Here is a 21,456-nt window from a genome sequence, read left to right on the forward strand (position 1 = left end):
AGGCAGAATGGGAGAGGCTGGGGCCAGACTCCCCCAGCCAGCCCTTCAGTGCTGCCCGGCCTGTGCCGCCCAGGGCTCCGGCGGCGATTTTAAATCGCTGGGCCCCGGGGCAGCTGCCCCTTTTGCCCCCCACCCCCATCAGCAACCCTGCCGGTATGGTCCTTAAAGCACTGGCACGGCAGCGCTTTAACATTGGCTGTGTACCGGCCCATACCGGCAGCCACTTTGTTACCAGTATGCCATACTAGCCTACTTTCACCTCTGATGCTGTGGTTAAATAATTGGCTATGTATTGCTTTCTAGCCTTTTATGTTATAGTGAGCTCTGGCTTTATTCTTTTTGTTTCTCTTTTTCCTCCTCTGGCAATTCTAACATGTCTGCATAGCGAACATTGTGTGACTGTCCCTTTGGTGTAGGATCATTTCATTTCTCCTTAAGGGAGGCCTTTCTCTTTTAGCTTCTGCATATATTTGAGGGTGGGCACCTGGCTGAAGATATGTTCCCTATTCTTGTGGAGCTGTGTGTTGCTATGGATCAGACCTCCCCCTTAAGCATAGAGTCACTGGTTGCACACTTAGGAAACCTGATCTACTCAGTGCATCTTACTAACAAACAGTTTAGGAGCAAATTAAAAAAGTATTGTAAGTGGCCCCAGTGAACTTTTCCTTGTCCAGCTGTTCAGTATTTAATTAAATAATGCACCATTGCATACCATTAAAAATTACCAGGGGGACTTCCTTATAATAATAATAATTAATAAGTCATACATATCTCTTTCTAATAGAAGGCATATAATTTAGTGCCTGACCAGTATAAAATCCCTCTGTGACATTGGCATTCATTGCCTGGTTTAAATATTTGTATCCATCTACTTTCTTAGCTATTTCTAAAGCACGTCGTACTGAGCATTTGCACCTGAGCATTTGCAATTTACAAACAACTGCATGCAACTATGTATGAAATAAAACTATATGATTCATACCACCTGCACACACATACATAAGCTGTAAATACTTGAAATTTACCTACTTCATACCTTACTTCACTTTTAATTGCTTTTTTATTAGCTGCAGTTCATACCACTTGAGTTTTTCCAAAAGTTTCTGGTTCATTCAAAACCAGTATGAAAAAGTTGAAATAACTGATGAGTTTCTTAACCTGTCTGCCTATATGTTCCTAAGTGTTTTCAAGGACTAGTATCAGCAGTATTTGATTAAGAAAGTAAAGCAAAGCCACAAAACGCAAGCTTAAGAAAATGTATCTATCCAGAAAAGCTTTCTGTTCTTCCTTCAAGTCTGGATGAAAAGTTTGCAAGTCCAAAAAAGATGTTAATGAAACTCGGAGACCCCAAACTCAGTTTTAAATGGTTCCAGGTTTTACTATGGAAGAACTAGAACTGGTCAGAGCTGACTATTAATGATTAGTGAACTGTCTTATCAAAGTGCTGTTATAAATTGACAGACACATGTGTCATGTTTCCTCAAACTTTATTTGTTCTTCATCTACATGAATTATGATTCCCTCCCCACCTGATTTTTCTAACTCCTGTACCGTTCTCCAATAGGTCAGCATTCAAATTACGTTTCTGCTTCTTTTACAAAGTTGTAAATATACACTTCATTGATTCCACTAATTTTAGCATGAACTACCTTGGAATAATCATACGATAGAGGACAATATAAGTGAGATTATAATTGTAAATTGTGAGTAATAACTTAATGCTGGCATTGGATAATTATGGGCTATATTTGATTCATATGTAACACTCTAGTTGTTTTAATTTATATAATTCAGTAATAGTCTGGACTAACTTTAAATGCGAAGGATTTTATATCATAGTGAGGGAAGGATATATATCATAGTGAGGGATGTTGAAGTTTCATCCTTTTCAAAGTGCAATGGGGGAAATTTCTATACTTTATTGTACACAGAATGAGAAATCCAGGAATAAGCAGAATGTTTTACTGCTTTGCGCATTCTATAAACACTTCCATTGGTTGTCATGATGTATGTTTTAGAGAAATGAAAACTCCTAGTACTGTGCTTCAGATTTTCTATGATAGTGAAGGAACTCAAGACAGAATACTTGTAGCAGGCAGATGGACCCTGTTCCTGCTCCCACAGAAGCAATGTCAACTACCCAACAGGGTAGGATATGGTCCTTAATGGTGCAGGAAATAAGTGCAAGAGCACGGTACATTATGAAACAAATTTGTGCAGCGAACTTAGTGCAGGGAGTTCAGCTGAATTTCCAAGCAGCAGTATATCAGTTATAATTAAGGTTTTATATGTGGTGCAGCATTAATGGTCAGCAAACATTAAAAGATTTTGAAAGTTCAGATAACCCACCAGAAGTACCCACCAGATAACCACTCACCAGAAGGGTGAAATCACAGCCCCATTGAAGTTAATAGCAAAACTCCCGTTGACGTCAATGGAGGCAGGATTTCATCCCAGATCTGCCTATGTAAAATTATTCTAACAAATCCAGGTTTTTAAGGTCTCTTCTCCTCTACCCATTCTTCAACCCACTTAGATCCCGTGCTCTTTCCAGATTCTGTCCTTTTCTTACTCTGACACCTGGCTGCACTACCTCCTTGACTTCATCTTCCGGGGATGAGGGATTTGGGGTGCAGGCTGCCCCGGGGCTGCAGCGGGGAGAGAGGACTCCCCCCAGGCCTCTCTCGCCGCAGCAGCTCTGTGCGCCTGGGCTGGGCCAGGGGAGGGGCTCCTTGCTCCGGTGGGGCTGGGGTGGTCCAGGGGATGGGTGCCTCTCCCCACCTGTATGGCCCTTGATAGCCTGTACAGGGAATTTAGCTGAGTCACCCCGCTCTGTTGGGCAGAAGCCTCTAGCCCCACTACCCCGCCACAGGGCAGAAGCCCCAAGCTCCCCCACCACTGGAGATTTTTTAAGAGCAGGTTAAGCAAACACCTGTCAGGGAATGGTCTAGATAATATTTATTCCTGCCATGAGTGCAGGGGACTGGACTAGATGACCTCTCAAGGTCCCTTCCAGTCCTATGATTCTGTGATCGATGTAACCAATCTAAATAATATCATGAGGTTCCTGTTCTGTGTGTAGGCTGAAACATTACTTTGCTACAAACAGTAAGAATCATAGAATAGAATCATAGAATATCAGGGTTGGAAGGGACCTCAGGAGGTCATCTTGTCCAACCCCCTGCTCAAAGCAGGACCAATCCCCAACTAAATCAACCCAGACAGGGCTTTGTCTGAGACAGCGGTATCACCTAACAATATTAGACATAGGGGTGTGAGCACTACTTTATGCTTCCTACTTCATTTTACCAGGATAATGGGGCTGAGAATTACCAGACAGAAATGCAAAGCAATTAGCAAACTGACAAAATATATTTTCAATGTCTTGATGCAAGGTGTAATGACATGTGTGCAATAGGACCTGTCACATGATGTTTTACATCATGTCATGATGATGTCACAAAACATACTGTAGCTTTTCAAGTGATATGCTACATCATCTTACACCACTAGGTCACAAATAATTTTAAACGACCGCTGTTCATTTTGAATTAGCGTAACTGTTTGCAAAGACACATGCAAATAAAAACAAGAGTGCACTAGGAATATCTTTAGTCACAGCCATATTATTGCTACCAAAAAGACTTAATGAAAATGATACTTGACACCTGAAAACTGACTCCAGGTTAAGGAGAAGTTACAAGTTATAAGTTGAGTTGTGGCAGCCTAGCAGAAAGCACCTGAAAGGCAAGTTTTCTTTTTATGTAATCAAAAGCCAGAATCTCCAAGAATAATATAATAAAGAAACAGAGGTGCCCGTCAACCACCACAGTAAGGCAGGTGGTGCTGAACATATTTCATTGCCAGGAGATTGGAGTAACCCCAAACACGTTGCAGTCATTCCCAGAAGCACTCTCTGGAAGAGGGTCCTTTCAGGAAAGTATATTAAACTACCAAAAATGCTAATTTGTTGGTGCCTTTACCCTCAGGTATCTCCTGCCTGCAGGAGAGAGGATAAGTTGGTGGCTGTTTGAGCGCTTTTCTCCACATCCTTGGATATTCTTGCTTTTTTGTACCGAAATTCACATTATGATTTACTTCAAAGTAATAAGAAAATCAACCACTCCTCTTTGGGTACATATGACCCGACTACAAAAAAAAAACAAAAAAAACCCATGACTTTTTTTGTGTATGCAAGGGAGATCATTAAAATTAAATCACAACTGGATTGCAAGTGTGTGCAAAGGTTCCCCTCTATCCATCCTCTCTTATGTTGAATAGTCTAAGCCTAATAATAATCTGGTTTGATTTGCAAAATGCATATCCTTAGGCTGGTCATATGATACCCAATAATTGTGAAACGGAGGTTAAAAAGAAAAGAAGGCATTGTAAAAATTATGAAAATCAAGATGTTACTTGAAAACTTTGAGATCTGCTGCTGGAATTAATGCCCTGCATGTATATTATCTGTGAAGAAAACAACACTGTAAATAGTTTGAACCTACCTGGCACACAAGTCTGAGTTTGCATTGATAGCTATCAATCTTTTTGCAGAGAACGAATAGGAATCACTCTGAGCTGTTGTGGAAAAGAAAATAAAGTTGGTCAGTAATTCTCATCCAGTAGCACAGTGGTTTTCAAACTTTTTTTCTGGGGACACGGTTGAAGAAAATTGTTGATGCCCGCGACCCAACAGATCTGGGAATGAGGGGTTTGGGGTGTGGGAGGGGCTCAGGGCTGGGGCAGGAGGTTGGGGTGTAGGAGGGGGTCAGGTTTAGGGCTGAGGGTGCAGGTTCTGGGGTGAGGCCATGGATGAGTGGTTTGGGGTGCAGGAGGGGCTCTGGGTTTGTGGGGGGGTGCTCAGGGCTGGGACAGGGGATTGGGGCACAGGGTTGGGGCACGGATTTACCTCCGGCGGCTCCTGGTCAGCAGTGCAGCCAGGGTGCAGAGGCAGGCTTCCCACCTGTCCTGGCACCATGGTCTGCTCTGTGCCCCAGAAGCAGCCAGTAACAGGTCCAGCTCCTAGGTGGAGGCGCGCAAGTGGCTTCGCACAACTCTTGCCCACAGGCATCGCTCCCACCCCCAGCTCCCATTGGCCTGTTTCTGACCAATGGGAGTGCAGATCCAGTGCTCGGGGTGGGGGCAGTGAGCGGAGCCCTGTGGCCCCCCTGCCTAGAAGCTGGAACCGCTGCTGACCACTTCAGGGGCGTAACACGGTGTAGGAACAGGTAGGGACTAGCCTGCCTTAGCTGGGCAGCACCGCCAATGGGACTTTTAACATCCCGGTCAGGAGTGCTGACCAGAGCAAGGCGACCCAGGGCCTTACATGCCGCGACCCAATACTGGGTCGTGACCCACGGTTTGAAAAACACTGCAGTAGCATACTCCTTGGGGAGTCGCATATCTTAGGAGTGATCTTGGTGCCTTGTTTTCTAGTTGCAGCCCACAGGGAATTTTCATGATGGTGTCAGGGAGATATGGTTTGTGATTGGAATATTGATACATCATAAACACCAAAAACTAAATCATGGCCACTCCCATATGGTGCGCTAGAGAAGGGAGAGGACACACTCCACTTCCGCACTAAGGGCAACCACAATTTGGTTAGGAGCTCTGACCAGAGAAGATATGTCTGGACAGGCTAGTGGCCTGGATAGCCAGCAGGGATCAGGTTTGGGGCCAGCTAGCTACACAGTTGCAAAGGTGTAACAAAGGCAATCTCTCACTGTGCTCACTCCAGCAACCAGGCATCACTGCTCTGGTTAATTAATTCCCTTCATTTCAGTATGGCTCAAGCTCTTATGAGACATAATTGACGCAATACAGTCTCCACATAAGCCATTGTACCTTAAACTCTTCCTTTCCAAGTCTCTCTGACACAATTTTGCCCGTAGCTCACAAATGCACCATGCTAAAAAGGAAGAAAAAAGGATAAGTATATGATCCAGTAACCATAGAACTTGGTGCTGCATGGTAATTGATGGGTCTATAACAGTAGCGGGCTGCAGGGACATGCTGGCTGCCGCTTCCCGCAGCTCCCATTGGCTGGGAACAGTGAACCGCGTCCACTGGGAGCGGCGGGCAACCATGCAAATGTAAACAAACTGTCTGGCGGCCTACCAGCAGATTACCCTGACAGACCGCATATGGCCCGTGGGCTGCAGGTTGCCCACCACTTCTCTAGCTACTTTTCCTTTTCCTCAGCCACAGAATCTATGCTGAAGCCAAGAGAGGAGATAGCTGGCTGGCTCTATGCTGCATGGGATTCCTGAGATGCCCAAATATCTTTGGTTTATAGCCGCTTTCCACAATAAAAACAGTAAAAAAATAGCCAGAGTGTAGAGTAAGAACAGGGACATCACATTTTATATTTGTATAATATAACATAACGTACAGCGAGCCTTATATGATGCCACAGTGATGAGTGCTCCAGAATTTTTTGTAAATAACTAAATCAATTTAAAAAATAATTAAGAGGTTATTTGAAAGGTGGGTGGAGTTATAATTCATCTGCAAAATTACAAATGGAGCTGAAACTCAGTTTACAAGGTCTAGCGAGGAGCACCTTACTTTCCTTCCTTTTGGAAATGAGTTCATAAGGATGTTTGGTTTTGTTAACTCTATTATACAACTGTAAAGAAGCTAGAAGTCCGTTGACATAAGACTATTTTGTGCTTTTGTATTGCAAAAATAGTTTATACCTAATTCTGCTGTTCACTGGGAACTGCACATTTGGGGGAGAGAATTTTGATCCTTTCCATTTAAGAAATGAAATTTGGTAAGTGATTAGGCCGCAGAGCAGCAATAAGATGCTTGGCAATTTGAAGACCAAATTAAAAAAAAAAAAAAGCTAACAGCTGAGACATTGAGTCTAAAAATTATCTACAGCACATGCATAGTGAAATGTTTTTACAAATTCTCCAAAGGATTTTTAATTATTACAGATTGTATTAATTAGGTAATTATGCAATAGATAGATGGGAATGGTTCCAAAACAATTATGTAGATGATATTCTGTATACAATACATGTTTGTTTGTTGTTAACTGCAGAAGAGAGCAGACTTTTAGCCATGCTGTATACTTTTATAAACCTGAATACATAAGTGTGCTGTTAAATAACATTGTAGGCTTGGTACAAAATTGTTAAAAAGCCAGAATATGTCATCTTTATTTAAGCAGTAATGAACAAAGTGTGGGTCATCTGCCGAAGATTAGTGACTATCTGGGAAGCAGTGATGGCTCAAAGGATAGCTCAGTGCCACCAACTCCAACTGGTCATTAAAGGGTGGTTAAAGGGTTTTTATACCTTTGTAATGTTATACAGAAAGGAAAAGCTGGTTAGTGGTTTTCAAATAGCATTATATATTTCTTAATAAACTTTGGGCCATACTGTCTGTTCCTCCTGTCCTGTGCTGGGTGCAGAAAAGGAGTGGGTTGGTGAGCCAAAGGTGACTTTAGGATATTTTTGAACCTCCTGATCAGGACTTGGTCATCATCAAAACCCAGTGCACCCTTCAGGCTGCTCTAAATTGCATTAATTTGTAATGACCTACTATGAGCTCTTATGCTAGCCTACAATAGACAGCATACACTGTGCTCCAATGGCATCACCTCCTGCCTTCCAGACTGCCCCTGACATGTCCCTATGCCAGGAGCCCATAGGGGAGCAAACACTCTATTTAAAGTACCTTAAAATAAACTGAAGCTCACTTCCCCTCTCTCCCCCACCATATACACATACTGAATATTCTCTGGGAGCAGTTTACACCCCTTTATAATCACCAAAACAGTGTAAAGAGCTGGCAGAGCCAGCATGCATAATCAGAGCCTTTGATATGAGGTCATGTTTGCAGCTTTACCTCCAGACTGAAGGCAGAGACAAGGCAATCACCTCCTAATCATATGCTGACAAGAACCTGTGCACTCAGATACCATGGTGATGGGCATGGTGTAAGAACCTGAATAGAAGAGAATTGGTAGCTGTGCAGAAGACATCCCAGCTGTAAAGCATCAAGACCTAATTATTTTAAAAACGACTTCAAGTGCTTCGTGCCTCCATATCTTTGTGCCCAACTTTACATATCTGAGGCGTAATTTTCAGAGGTGCTAAGCAACCACTATGCCACTGAAGTCGGTGAAATTCAGGCCTTCAAAGTGTAATGTTTGTATACCATGTACCATTTTGGTTTTTTGCTTTTATAACCTGTAGGCAACATTTATCCACTTTAGAAAATAAATCAGTCAGCAAAGACTCTAAAGCAGAGCAAATACTACTAGTGATGTGCTCAGCTTTTGAAAAGTACTATATCACAGCAAACACTGAGCATTTTCCCCAAAATCTAACTGCCTCTTTAAGAAGTTAAAAAATGTGTGGGTGGAGTTAACTGACTATATAGCACTTTTCCAACAGTAGAACCCCAAGCACTTTACATAAGAGATAAGCATAGTTATCCCCATTTTAGAGCGGGGGGAAATGAAAGCACAGAAGGCCAGTAGCAGAGCCATGAATAGAGTGCAAATCCACAGCTCTATCCACTAGGCAATACTGCCTCCCATCACCACCAGCACCACCACCTGGATTAGACCACCTGGTGACTCCTAGTAATGTAAGTGTGTGAAAATGGGCACTTATACATTGAGGAATTCAAAATTTGAGGCCACTTTTTAAAATGTGTATGCAAGTAGCTAAATGTTTGCCACTTAGTATCCCTTGTCTAGAAGAAGCTGACAAAGAAGGGTGTACCAGAAGTTTGAGGCGGCAGGATGGGAACCTGAGTGGGAGGTATGAATTTTCACAGGCTGACAGCGGGTTGCTGATTGGGTCTCAGAGGATAAGATTCAATGCAGCAGCTCATAGAACTGGTCCTCAGCTAGCTAGAGGGATCAAAGCCAAATCGGAAGAGAAAAACATCTGGAAGAAAATGAGTTTTCATAATATACAAGCATAATAATGAAGTAAAGTTATAAAAATATTCATTGGGGGAAAACACAGACACTAAGAAAGGCCAAAGAAAAGACCCAGGAAGATATAGGAGGAAAAATGGAGAATATAAACAAGACGACAAAGGAAAGAGGGGGATTCTATAAAACATTTTTGGTTATCTTATAGGATATTTCCTTTATACCATATCTTGGACCTATAATTTAATAGTGGTGTAACGCAATGGCCTGTTCACATTAAGAATAGTGGGGGCTCGGGACCAGTCAACCCTGTTCCAAGTCCCACTCTTATGTCAGCTGACTTCTAGCTTCTTTAGTTTCCTGAGGGATCTGGGGAACTTATAGTCCTGTAGGCGTTAGGTGGCAGTTACATGACTAGCCACCATATATAAAGAAAGCCGAGAAGTTAACTTAGCCAGTGAGGCTTGAGAGTGAGAGGTTAGGAGATTCCAGCAAGAAGACCCAGACAGATGGCTAAAGAGAGAAATCTCCAAAAGCCTGCTGGTGGAGAAATCCCAGCTGGGAAGGCTACAAAGAACTGTGAAGCCCTAAAAGGGAAAGCTATAAGGAAAGTGAAGCCCTGGGAAAGGAGTGGATGGCTTTTTCAGTCTAGTGGGAAGGCTATATGGATGCTGAAGCCTGTTAAAAACCAAAAGGACTAACTGATCCTGTTGAAGAAGGCTAGGTTTTGAGTGTTATTTTTATGGTAACAGACCAGGCCCCAGAAGAGAAACTTAGGAAGGAAATGTGCCCTGCTGCAGGTGGTTTGGCTGTTTCAAAGGGAGGGGGGAGTCTGATTTTCATTTAATTGCATTAGTTCCTACAGGCCACAACCAATATCAGGACGCGAAGAGCTCACAGCTTAAATAGACATGACAGACAAGGGTGGGAAGGAGAACAGAGAGACAGATAGGTGAAGTGACTTGACCAAGAACACACAGCAGGTCAGTAGTTGGGGTAGGAGCAGAAGCAAGTTCTCCTGAGTCCCAGTCTACTGCCCTATGCAATGAACTACACAACCTCTCAATGCCCACATAGCAAACATTGTGGCCAACACCCCTCTTCAAACCGTAGCCATTTGCGGGGCTGTAATCATCTCCACCTTTAATATACCTGCCCCAAAATAATTTTATCTCCCAGATGTGCTTGGATTCATCACCTAAATATTTTTTATTCACAGCTTGGAACCCCCTCCCACTTACTCCCCCCCACCCTTGAAAGCCGCTTAGTTTGAGGAACCTTTTTGAACCCTGTGGAATCATCCCCCAACCCTGATACTGGGCCTTGGAACCAGCTTGACTGGCTCTTCAATGAGTTAACCCCTTTAAAGAGATTTATTCCTACCTCAGATATCAAACTAATCCTTTACAATTTCATTCATTTTATATCTTTACCACAGCTAACATGCTGTTTCTGCAATGGAATTCAGGGGATTTTTTTTTTGTATATGAAAATGTTTTAAATAGTTCCTCCAGGGGCTTAATAAGTGGCTTTGTTCTATTCCTCACACATTGCTTCCTTCCTTGTATCACATCTTGTCATTTGATTATAATTGCGAATGGAGGATATCCGAAAGTTGGGTTTGTTTTGAGAGCAGCTAGTGGCAAAGTGGATTAGTAGATTAGCCTATTTGGCAACCTAGATATAGCTCAGAGGGTACTGTAATAAATTTAATGTTCTCATACTAAGCTCCAAGTCCATACTGCATAATCATCACCTATTACAGAGTCTAATTTAAACGCACTTGGCTGTCTGTGTCCAAAATATGTAACACCTAAATAAGTGGGGTCTTTCCAGTTAATCAGAATATTTTCTCTGTCTAGCTCACATAATGAATTGGCCACTACTCCATCACAGCCAGAATGGCAGTCAGATGTATTCGGGCATGGGGTAGAGAATATTTTGTCTTTGCTTCTTGTCTTGCAACCACTTCCAAGTGTCTTCAGAGTAGGTAGCGCAACTCCCACTGCATACCTCACAGAAGAGGGGAATTAACAAGGTGTTGGGAGGTGGGTTCCCCCCCCCCCTTTCTTCTTCTTCTTTCAAATATCTCAAACTACTGATAGAAACCTATTCTGGGACTTTCTTTCTACTGCCAGTAACACAGATTCCCTAAAGAGTTTAGACAATCTACAACATATACTTGTAAGTATCTAGACCCAGAATTCTGGATACAGCATAGCATCAGTGAGGAAGTTCTGGATGGAATAATGACAACAGTAGGATGTCCACCTGTCATGTGACAAAGCCAATAAACCATAAAGTTGCCTCTTCTAAAACTTAAGCAACTTTATTAGAATAAAGAAAATAATATCATTCCTGAAGTTACTCTGTGTGTGACTGTCTATCTCGCTCTCACTCACTCTGCTTCACTACGGAGCTTCTACCTAAGCCTTTCCCTGACCTCCAAAAGCAGAATTAACAAAACAGTACATACATTTCCTCACACAGCCTATGCTGATGTTATGGTACCAGCCCGGCAGAGCCCATGGTTGGAGACTCCATTCCCAAAATACAAGTGGTCAGAACAGGCCAGCAGCAGGAAAAAGCAGTCAGACAAAAAAAAGAGTCCTGTAACATGAGTCCTATGAATCTAAAAGTTTGCAAGTCTTTATTACAGGGAAAAGAAGCCTAGCTTCATACACAGAGCCTACCACTCCTGCTACCCAGAGGATCGTGCATTAGAAGGGCTCTGCTGGGCTGGCAGTTGACTGCAATGTGTGTCACAACATCAGGACAGAGGTGTCATCTTTTCACAATGTAGTTCATTAGAACTTTTAACCTAAACTTTAACCCCAAACTCAAACCTTGATCCAAAATTCTGTCTTCTTGGGATGGCTCTTATCCTTTCTTAAATAAGAAAATAAGTATCAACTTTTTAAAGATCACATGGGAGTTTTCAAATAGCCAAAACCACTCAAAAATCTGCCTTTAGTTACTTATTTTCAACACAAAATAATGGAAATAAGAAATGCTGTATTAAGGAAGGCTACAAAGCACACAACCTACACTCTACAATAAGATATGAAAAGATGTTAAATGTGCTGGGGAAATATCACTGTGGTGGATAATTTGCTACAATGAAGCTTGACCCTACTCAATATATATATGCTGTATAAATACCGGGGGGGGGGGGAAGAGAAGGGGGTGCTCATAAGCCTCCAGAAATTTGTTACAAACTTCCCTAACATAAGAATTGCAAAAACACAAGTGCCCTTAACACGTACAGTGGGCTATAAGCTAAAAGCCATGAGACCGCTGCCAGATATGGGAGAGGTTTGAGGGTAAATGTGTAAAAGTTAAGGAACAGCAGCAATGAAAGAAGTGGTTCTTCCTTTATCTATGAGCCAAGAATGATTAGATTTCAGCAGAAACCTAGTATGTCAAAAAAGAAGAGTTTTAAAATATTTTCTCTCTAATACCTTTAATATTTTCAGTAATAAATATCTGGGACTCTATGTGCATTGTAAATAAATCTTTGGAATCATACAAAGGACAAGTAAAGTTAACCCAGTATTGCTAATTAAAATTAGTTTGTTGGGATTTAATCAATTAGTACAGAGTTTTCAAGGCAATATTGTTCCTATTTACGCTCAGTGGAAACACTTTCAGGCAGCTCTTTATTGCAACATCTATGTTCAGATGACCTTTACTTCATAAAGCAGTGAGCTAAACATTTTATACACAGGGCAAAATCTGTTTATTGAAGGATGCCAGGGGACTCTCTTTAGGAATGTGATTTGGCTTCACTTGGGTAATTTACCAAAGACAGAAGAAGACAGAAGAAAGTTACAAACCTATTTGTACCCTTCATTTAAAAGGCATGCCATTTCTTTGTAATGATCACTCATTTCAATATTCGCAATGCAAAGTTTTGCAAATAAATCTCTTTTCAGGCAGACACTATAGTGAGTGTCCTGACAAAAAAATCAAACACAAAAAAACCAAAGCAAAAAACAAGCAACTCTCCCCAAGACAGATGCTTTTCCTAATTGCAAAATTTAACTTTGTGCAATTCAGACATGATTTCAGTGAATAATATTTTCCAGACAGGGCTTATTTATTAAGCAGTTTGTGGTTGGACAGCATATTGCCAAAAATAGGAAGCATGTCTCTGTGACTACCTTCCACGTTCAGATATCATGAAAGCGCAGGGTGTTAACCCTGCTGCCTGCCTCAGTACTTCTGAGTTCCAGTAACCCTATCAGGTCCCTTGGTCATGATCCACCCTAATAGTTGTGAAAGAATGTTGAAATAGCACCTGACATTTCACCCTGAACTCCTGTAACACTTGCTGATTCATTGACCACATTGTGGGGGAAGTACATTTAGAGCTAACTACTGTATCCTTCCTGGGCAAAGGGAGGTAGAATATAGATTTCTGAACTCAACATGGAAACCCCAGCATTCTTAGCTTATTTATAAGCAAATTAGCAGCTCATTTTTCCACAATGAGTAGAGCAAACAAATCTAAAGGGAACTGAATTTGAATGGGGGAATTTTAAAAATAATACCCTAACCTAAATAATAATGTGGTGTGGGCTGGTTGTATTGTACAGCTACAGCTTTGATCTGTTTTCCATTTAGATTTTTGTGGATAACTTCGCCGATCATACAGCTGGTGTAGCCACCAGAAGCCTGAACTTTGATGAAAAACTCTCCTGTAAGCTTTTTGGGGAAAAACTTCTGAACTGAAAGCCTTACATCTAGTAAGCTCAGGAAAAAGGGAAACTCACCTGCAGCCATAACAGAAAAGGCTACAATCCTGCTCTCACAAGCTGACTGACGTCAGGCCAGATCAGTTCTTGAATGGGAGACCTTTAAGGAAAACCTAGTTTGTGCTTAAAGATGTGGTATTGATGATTTGTTCTCTGAGTCAGTAGTGAACATGTATGGTGCCATCTTTTGGAAGAGTTGTTAAACTAAGGCTCAATCCTATGGGCACTTTTTGCCCAAACGGGCATTAATGCCAATTTCCTGCATTCTGTCCATTTAATTTCCCCTTGCATTTTGAACTGGATGCAGCTAAATCTTGCTTATCAAACTTAACTTCTGTCCAAATCCAAAATTCATGTAGGAACCACGATTCATTTGCTCTGAAACTCTACCTAATTCAAGGTTTTGAATATTCTCATTCAGATAACTGGAGCTTAGCTGTATTCTCCATGGCCTTTCCTAAATTGAATTATTACTTAATGTTGCAGTTAATTGTTCAACACTGGATACATTCCATCCCAGAGGTGGCTGCATTCTGGTGGCAAGTGTCTGATACTTACATTCTGAATTTTTTTTTTGGTTTGGGGTGAAGTCAGTATGTAAATAGAAAATACTGCTATTATCACTGTAAAAGTGTGCCAATCCAAGACATATACCTCCTAAGACATTCACCACTTTTACTTAGGATATTTTTATTTGTGCCCATGAGACTATGAACCTGAACTTACTCTCACTTACACCAGTTTTACAGCAAAGTAACTACAATGATTCCATAGGTATTTCTCTTGATTTACACCAGTGCAAGGGAGAGAATTAAGCCTTATTTCTCTTGTTTATAAGTATCTGTTAGGTATACTTGGAGTATAGAGAGAAAAAAACACAGGTAAACTAAAGAGATAGGAAAAGCAGAATCATATCTACTGAAATATTGCATATCTTTTCCAGATTTGTATTTGGCTAGAAGACATGTTCATGAACTTACTACTGCTGACTTGTTATTACCTTAGCTGTTTAAACATTTTGTAATGCAAAAACTCCACAAACTCTTCTAATACCCCTTCAAAGCTCCTGGTAGGTATTCACCTGCTTACTTATCTCTAAAACTGCACCATAGTATTACTTTATTAGGACCATAAATCTCACCCAACTTGCACTCATATTTGAAGCTTTACGCAGTGTATGGTTGCTAAAGCTAATTGAGAATACCTTTGGCTTCAGTGTTGGAGGCTCCTAGATTCAGCATTCGTTTACTATCTCTGTATCATTAATGGGTGCCATGCACTGGTTAGCAAAATGGACCGCGAGTCAAGATACCTGTACTCCAGGCTCTGCTGCAGACTTAAGTCAACCCAGCAGTCCTCCTGCTACTCATAATGCTTTCTCCTATATTGCATTTCATGAGAAGCTCAAAGTATCCTACAAGAAAACAGTGTGTGTGCGCAAGAGCCGCATGTTCTCTACCTGTCTTACTTCCACATGAAGAAACATTTAACAATGATGTCATCCTGACAGCGTGCTTTAAGTTCCCAAAGGCCTGAACTGCCACAAAACTTATATTAACACTTAATACTTTTATCCATAATGACACCACACCTAACTCCTTGATCTTCATCAAATGAATGCAAAAGCAGTATTCCAGGAAACAGTCTTTTTTTTTCTTTTAGCAAAATGTGTCACTGCAGCAATTTGTAGAGAGCAGCACAACACACTTCTGAACTAAATGATTAAATGACTAAATGAACCAAACATGATTGTATTAATAAAGAAAATCCTCCTCTCCCAAAGTAACGATGCCCCCTCTACTGTTTTTTTCCAGTGACAGTGGAATGGGAGTGTTTATTCAGTACCACATTCTAAATGGCTATGGCTGGGAATACAGAAACTCTTTTCATTTGTCATATTCAGCAGCATCAGATAGGAAAGATTCCCAGAATCCATTCTGAGATAAAATCATTACGTTGTGTTTCATGTAAAGCGCTATCTAGCCTTTGAAGTTTCAGATCGGTGGGAAAGGACAAACACATTCAGTACTGTAGCTTTTCTATAAATTGTGAAGCAGCTTGATTTTAGGAGCCTACACATTAAAATAAGGACGTAAGAAAAATGTTACATATACTTCTTTAAACAGCATGACTTATTTTGGTGACTTTGGATCAGCATCATATAAAAAAAATTAAATGCATGATGGCCAATATTTTCCTTTTTACATTTCAGTCCTTCCTGTCAATTACACTATAATAATGAGGAATTCTGGGTTTTGTTATTACAACGTTACAGCTTAAATTGCTTTCATCCTAAATACATTTAAAAGCCAAAAAGAGTTAAGCCAAAAGAAAACAACCTCCTGTAATGGGCTGAGGAATCTGAGGTTGATGGGTGTAATCCTGGTCCCACTGAAGTCAATGGCAAAACTCCCACGGCCTTCAATGGAGCCCGTATTTCATCCAATAAAAGCTGAAGACATTTAGAGTAATTTTCAATGGGATCTGGGCACATAACTCCCTTAAGTTCCTTTAAAAATCCCAGCAACAGCACCTAGAAAGAAGCACTTAGCCCCATGCAGGATCAAGGATCTTGGCAGAAAAACAGGGTTACAAATTTTTTTTAAACTTATTTCTAAATTGTTATTTTAAAATGCATTCACCTTAAGTATAAAAATTAATTTAGGGTGACTGAATAAATTGCTAATCTCCTCACTTGCCTGATGAAAGTAAGAGACTCATGTATTTCCAAAACAATCCCTCAAAAGTCTTTCAGAAGGACATTAAGACCAGCATTTGCTAACTTGGCTGCATAAAGTGACTTCTAAATCCATATTTAGGCACCCAAGTAAATTTCAGCTGATTTTCAGAATTGCTGGGGAACCTGCAGCTCTTGTTGATTTCAATTGGTGCTGGCTGAGGAAAGGAAGCAGAGACCCTGGGTATTTTCACAAATTGTTCCCTTCCAACTATCCTGGTTGCTATTGTTGTTGTTCTTATGGAAAGGTGAAGGGAAGGCCTCTGGCTCCCATCCAGGCTGGTGGTGGCTGCTTTGTGGAAGGAGTCTGCTCCCTCCGAGCTCCTCCCAATACGGCTACTGCTCCCCATGTGGCGGGAACCTCATTTATCCCCTTACAAAATGTTTTTCATTTTCACATTACTGTGTTTCATGGCAGATAAGGTTTCCCGACCTGTTCTGCAGAACAAGAAAGTCAGAATGTTTGGAGAAACATCTAAATTACAAGGGGCTTGTCTAAACTAAACCTCTAAAGCCTCTGATGTTCATCTATCACAAGTCCAGACTGCATGTTTGTAGATCTCCAGGAATTAACCCCATTTGGAATACTTAGAAATGGTCCTCAAAATTAGAAAATCTGGATCCAAATCTGGATTTTGAACCCCTTCCTACAAATCTGGAATATTTGAATCAAAGCTGTTGGTTAAGTCTTTACAGTCAGTGTCACGCTCTCTCCCTCAAAGTTCAAATAAGTTTATAGCTGGTATTACTGGGGTCCCATACCTAGAAAGACCGAGTAGTAATCTTTTTGGTTAAACCAGTAATTAAACATGTAATATATTTTAATTTTAAGTAGTTATGGGAAAAGTTTCAGAAGTTCATTTCCAAAAGGTACCTAAAACGTTAGAGTTTAGATGCATATCTAAAGATCATTTGAACTATCAACCCAAAATTCCTGAAACTGTAAAAATGGGCTAGAATTCTTTCAAGAAAAAAAGGAATTTTATGGAATATGAGATTATAAGTACATCTTATTTTCTGTCAGGTTGGAAATATTACAGGAGTAGCCTCTTACAGTATTTTTGGAAATCCTGGTTAGATCTAGAACCAGGAAACATGATAGGGTATGAAGCTGACAAATATTTTTTGAGGGAAAAAGATCAGAAATATACACCTTCAAAAAGCTTTGGTTCCAGTTCAAGTACAACTTGAGACAACAGGTAAAATTTTCAAAAGTGCCTAGAGTGGCTTAGGAACATAAATTCCATTGCCTGTGTGACTTAGGCTCCTATGTGCCTAAACCACTTTTGAAAATGTTAGCCATTATCCAAAGAATCTGCATAGTCTTACATTTACTGCATAAGAAGTATCGGGGGTAGCTGTGTTAGTCTATATCCACAAAAACAACAAGGAGTCCGGTGGCACCTTAAAGACTAACAGATTTATTTGAGCATAAGCTTCATGGGTAAAAACCCCACTTCTTCAGATGCATGATGCATCTGTTAGTCTTTAAGGTGCCACCGGACTCCTTGTTGTTTTTGTATAAGAAGTATTTTTCACTTTCATACCTTGCCATGTTTCCTCGGTCTTGATGTGTCCAGAATTGCCAAAAATACTGCAAGAGAGGTATAAGAAGAGAATTTATTTCTTTTGCGCTTTTTCTTCTAACGATATCATCATAATTAATTTTGGGTCATTCTATCTTTATATTCACAAGTTACCATGACCATGGTATCTTATACAAATGCTTCTGTTGGATGAAGGATAGCTCAGTGGTTTGAGCATTGGCTTGCTAAACCCAGGGTTGTGAGCTCAATCCTTGAGAGGGCCATTTGGGATCTGGGGCAAAATTGGGGATTGGTCCTGCTTTGAGCAGGGGGTTGGACTAGATGACCTCCTGAGGTCCCTTCCAACCCTGAGATTCTATAAGGTACATTTTGTAGAGTTTAGCCTTTGCAATTTTCTAGTTGTTTGCTTTTAAAGGCTAGCAATTTTAACCACAAAATTAATGGAGAAATCAGGCAGAGAATCAAGGGGCAGACAGGTTTATTAATTTGGTAAGTGAAAATCTATACCCCTCACTGACTGAGAAGAGGATTGAACCATCTCACAAAAAGAAAAACAAAACAAAACACTAAGATGAAATAAGTGGAACATGCTCAATTTACAGCATCGCTCTGACCATGGCGTCATAAGATAGAATTATATTACTTAAAATGATTGCGGTGTGTTGGGAAAAGGTATATTCTCAACATAATCTTAAAGTTATAATCATCTGATCAGTGCATCTGGAAAATAACAGTCAAGTTGATTAAACTGAACTTTGTCTAGATCATGCAATTTTTACATGGCTCTGTCAAATGTCAGGCCTCTCTCTCTCTCACCAATTTCAGAAATGTTGCACCATGATTTCAAGCAGTGAATCATCCTCTCCTGTGCCAACCATCTGTTTTATCTGCCCCCTCAGTGTCTGAAATTAGATGATGGAGGGCAGGGCAGGCTTTCTAGAGCAGCCATTAATGTTAGTGGAGGAGGGGGGTTCTGGTGGCAGATTTTCCATTTGAAATCATGGACTGTTAAACCTGGCAAGGAAGGGATGATAGAGGAGTTAATAGAAAAATAATGTGAGGAAGAAGAAATAATAAGGGAGGAGGGAGAGCAACAAAATGGAAGAGAGCAAAAGACTGGGAGAAAAAGAGAAGAAAAAAGACAGGATAGGATGAGAAAAAAGGAACATGGGAAAGTGGTGAAGGAGGAAGTGAGGCGTGAAAAGGATAAGGAAGAAAAACAAATTAAAGAGATGGCAGGGGGTCGTGGAAGACAAGCCATACTCTTGCTTTGTATATCATACCATGTGTATTGCACAAGATAGGGATCGTTACATGTCTTTTTTCACTGGTCTATTATTCTAGCAATGCAGACACATGATGCTTCTTAACATAAAAAGGAATTATGAACTCTATGAATCAAAAGCAAACTAGGTAACTTAGTGTTATCATCTCTCTTAGGTACTTATATAGCATCCCATCACCTTAATAATTGAGTGTCTCACAATCTTTAATCCACTTATGCTCTGTGGAGCAAATCTGTAAGGTAGGCAAATCTGTAAGCAAATCTGTCCCAGTTTTACAGATAGGCTCAGAGAGGCTAAGTGACTTGCCTAAGGTCATGCAGAAAATATGTGGCAGAGCAGGGTACCTAGATTTCCCAGTTCCACGCTAGGGCCCAACCCAATGGACCATCCTTCCTCTCCGTCTGCTGTACTTACAGTATGGCTGGGAAAATAACACATTTTTCAGTTTGTGGCAAATTTTGGAAAGTAAAAAAAACAGCTTGGTCAGACTGAAAATGAAATTTTTCCAAAGGTTTTGGCAAATTGAAAAGTAAAAATCATTGCTTGGGTTGAATGAAATGCTTTGTTTTGATTTTGACCTGTTCGCATGTTTTTGAATTTTTTAATACATTTAAACAAAAACATCAAAATGTTATATTTTTAAATGTCAAAGGGAGACATTTTGACTCACAGATTTCTTTTTGGGGGGGGGGGGGGGAGAGGGAGGGAGATTGAAAAATTTGGCCAAACCAACACACATTTGCAAAGTGATTGGTGTTCTTGAATTTGGATTTTTTGTCCTCAAAAAGTTTTGACTGAAAAATTTCAAATTTTACCCAAATCGAATTTACAGCAATCTTAGGTAGTAGAATATAGGATGTGCTGATTTCATCTTCAATATCCTTATTTACTGTTAAAGATTTTCATGTCTTCAGAAAAATGTCTGCATTTTTAAATTTATCAAAAGGTTTAGAAAAAGAACGGGAAAAAAAGAAAAAAAAAACCTCTCTCTTTCCTCCCGAACTACTGAAAAACTTAGACTAGTTTGTACATCCAAAAGACCACTATCCAGAAATAACTCATTACTAACTGCTGTAATTATAAACTCTTCTGGACTTTTTGGTTTGTGGTTAGTCAGATTATTTGACATTCAACTAATGTAAGATTGTAGTGCTTATTGTTATAAGGAAGCAGTCATTGAGTTGTATTGTCTGGCCTAGCATAGGAGTTCTGGTTTAGCTGAATACAGATAGGTTATTGACTTTTTCAGAAATCTAGGATTAATACCGAATTCGGGTCAATGGCCCTTCTGTAATACTACAGCTACTGCATGAAGTATATTGATGGGTTCATATTCTATGTCTCATACTATCTTCAAAAGATGCGTTAAGGAAGTTGAACACTTATTTTGTTAGGTGGAAAGGACAGCATTTTCTTTACATAAAGTTTGTTTAAAAGCAGGGATGTCTAATAATAAAGAAATTCCATAGCATATATGATCAGAGGACTGAAAACTACATGTAGAGTACATGGAAAATCTGAGAAGAAAAAAACCCCAAACTCTTAGGCACAGTGGACACAGTGAGACAATTTGCTAGCCTTTCAGCTCTGTAGATCTGGCTCACTTAAGTCACATAAGTTAATATTAGACATACAGTCCTGGAGTCTTAAAACACCTTCTGTTTTACAGGCAGATTTTTTGGTTTGTCCTAGAGAGTGATTTGATTGAATAACATTGAGATACTGTAAAAGCAAACACACCAAATCTCTTCCTGAGAGATAGGCATTGAAGGCATTCAGACTGCAGTGGACCAAATTTTTAAATGATCCTTGACCCATGCTCTAATTTTTGCATCCACAGCTTTGCACCTGCAGTTAATGATAAGCACACAACTGTGGGCACTTGCAGCTGTGTGTATACAGATCTAGTTGTCTGACTGTACCAGCAAATTAAACAGCAATGGTAGATGTCTAGCTGCTATCAACTGCACCTTCAGTAGAATTCAAAGGCAATATTAGAACCCTTTTCAAATAAAATGGACCCAGTATCTGAGCAAACTTACCAAATCACTTCCTGCAGTATAAAGTTTAATAAGGCATTCATGAGTTAGGTTGGTTGGAGAGAAGATTGCAGCATTTACTGGTAACTGTACCAGGACCCAGATCAATTTTCAAAAACAAACTTTCAAGTGATTCATGATCAGTTTTTACATGTATTTTTTTCCCACTCATATATAATTGATGGAAG

Source organism: Caretta caretta, chromosome 11 (assembly GCF_965140235.1).
Source record: "Caretta caretta isolate rCarCar2 chromosome 11, rCarCar1.hap1, whole genome shotgun sequence".
NCBI lineage: Eukaryota > Metazoa > Chordata > Testudines > Cheloniidae > Caretta > Caretta caretta.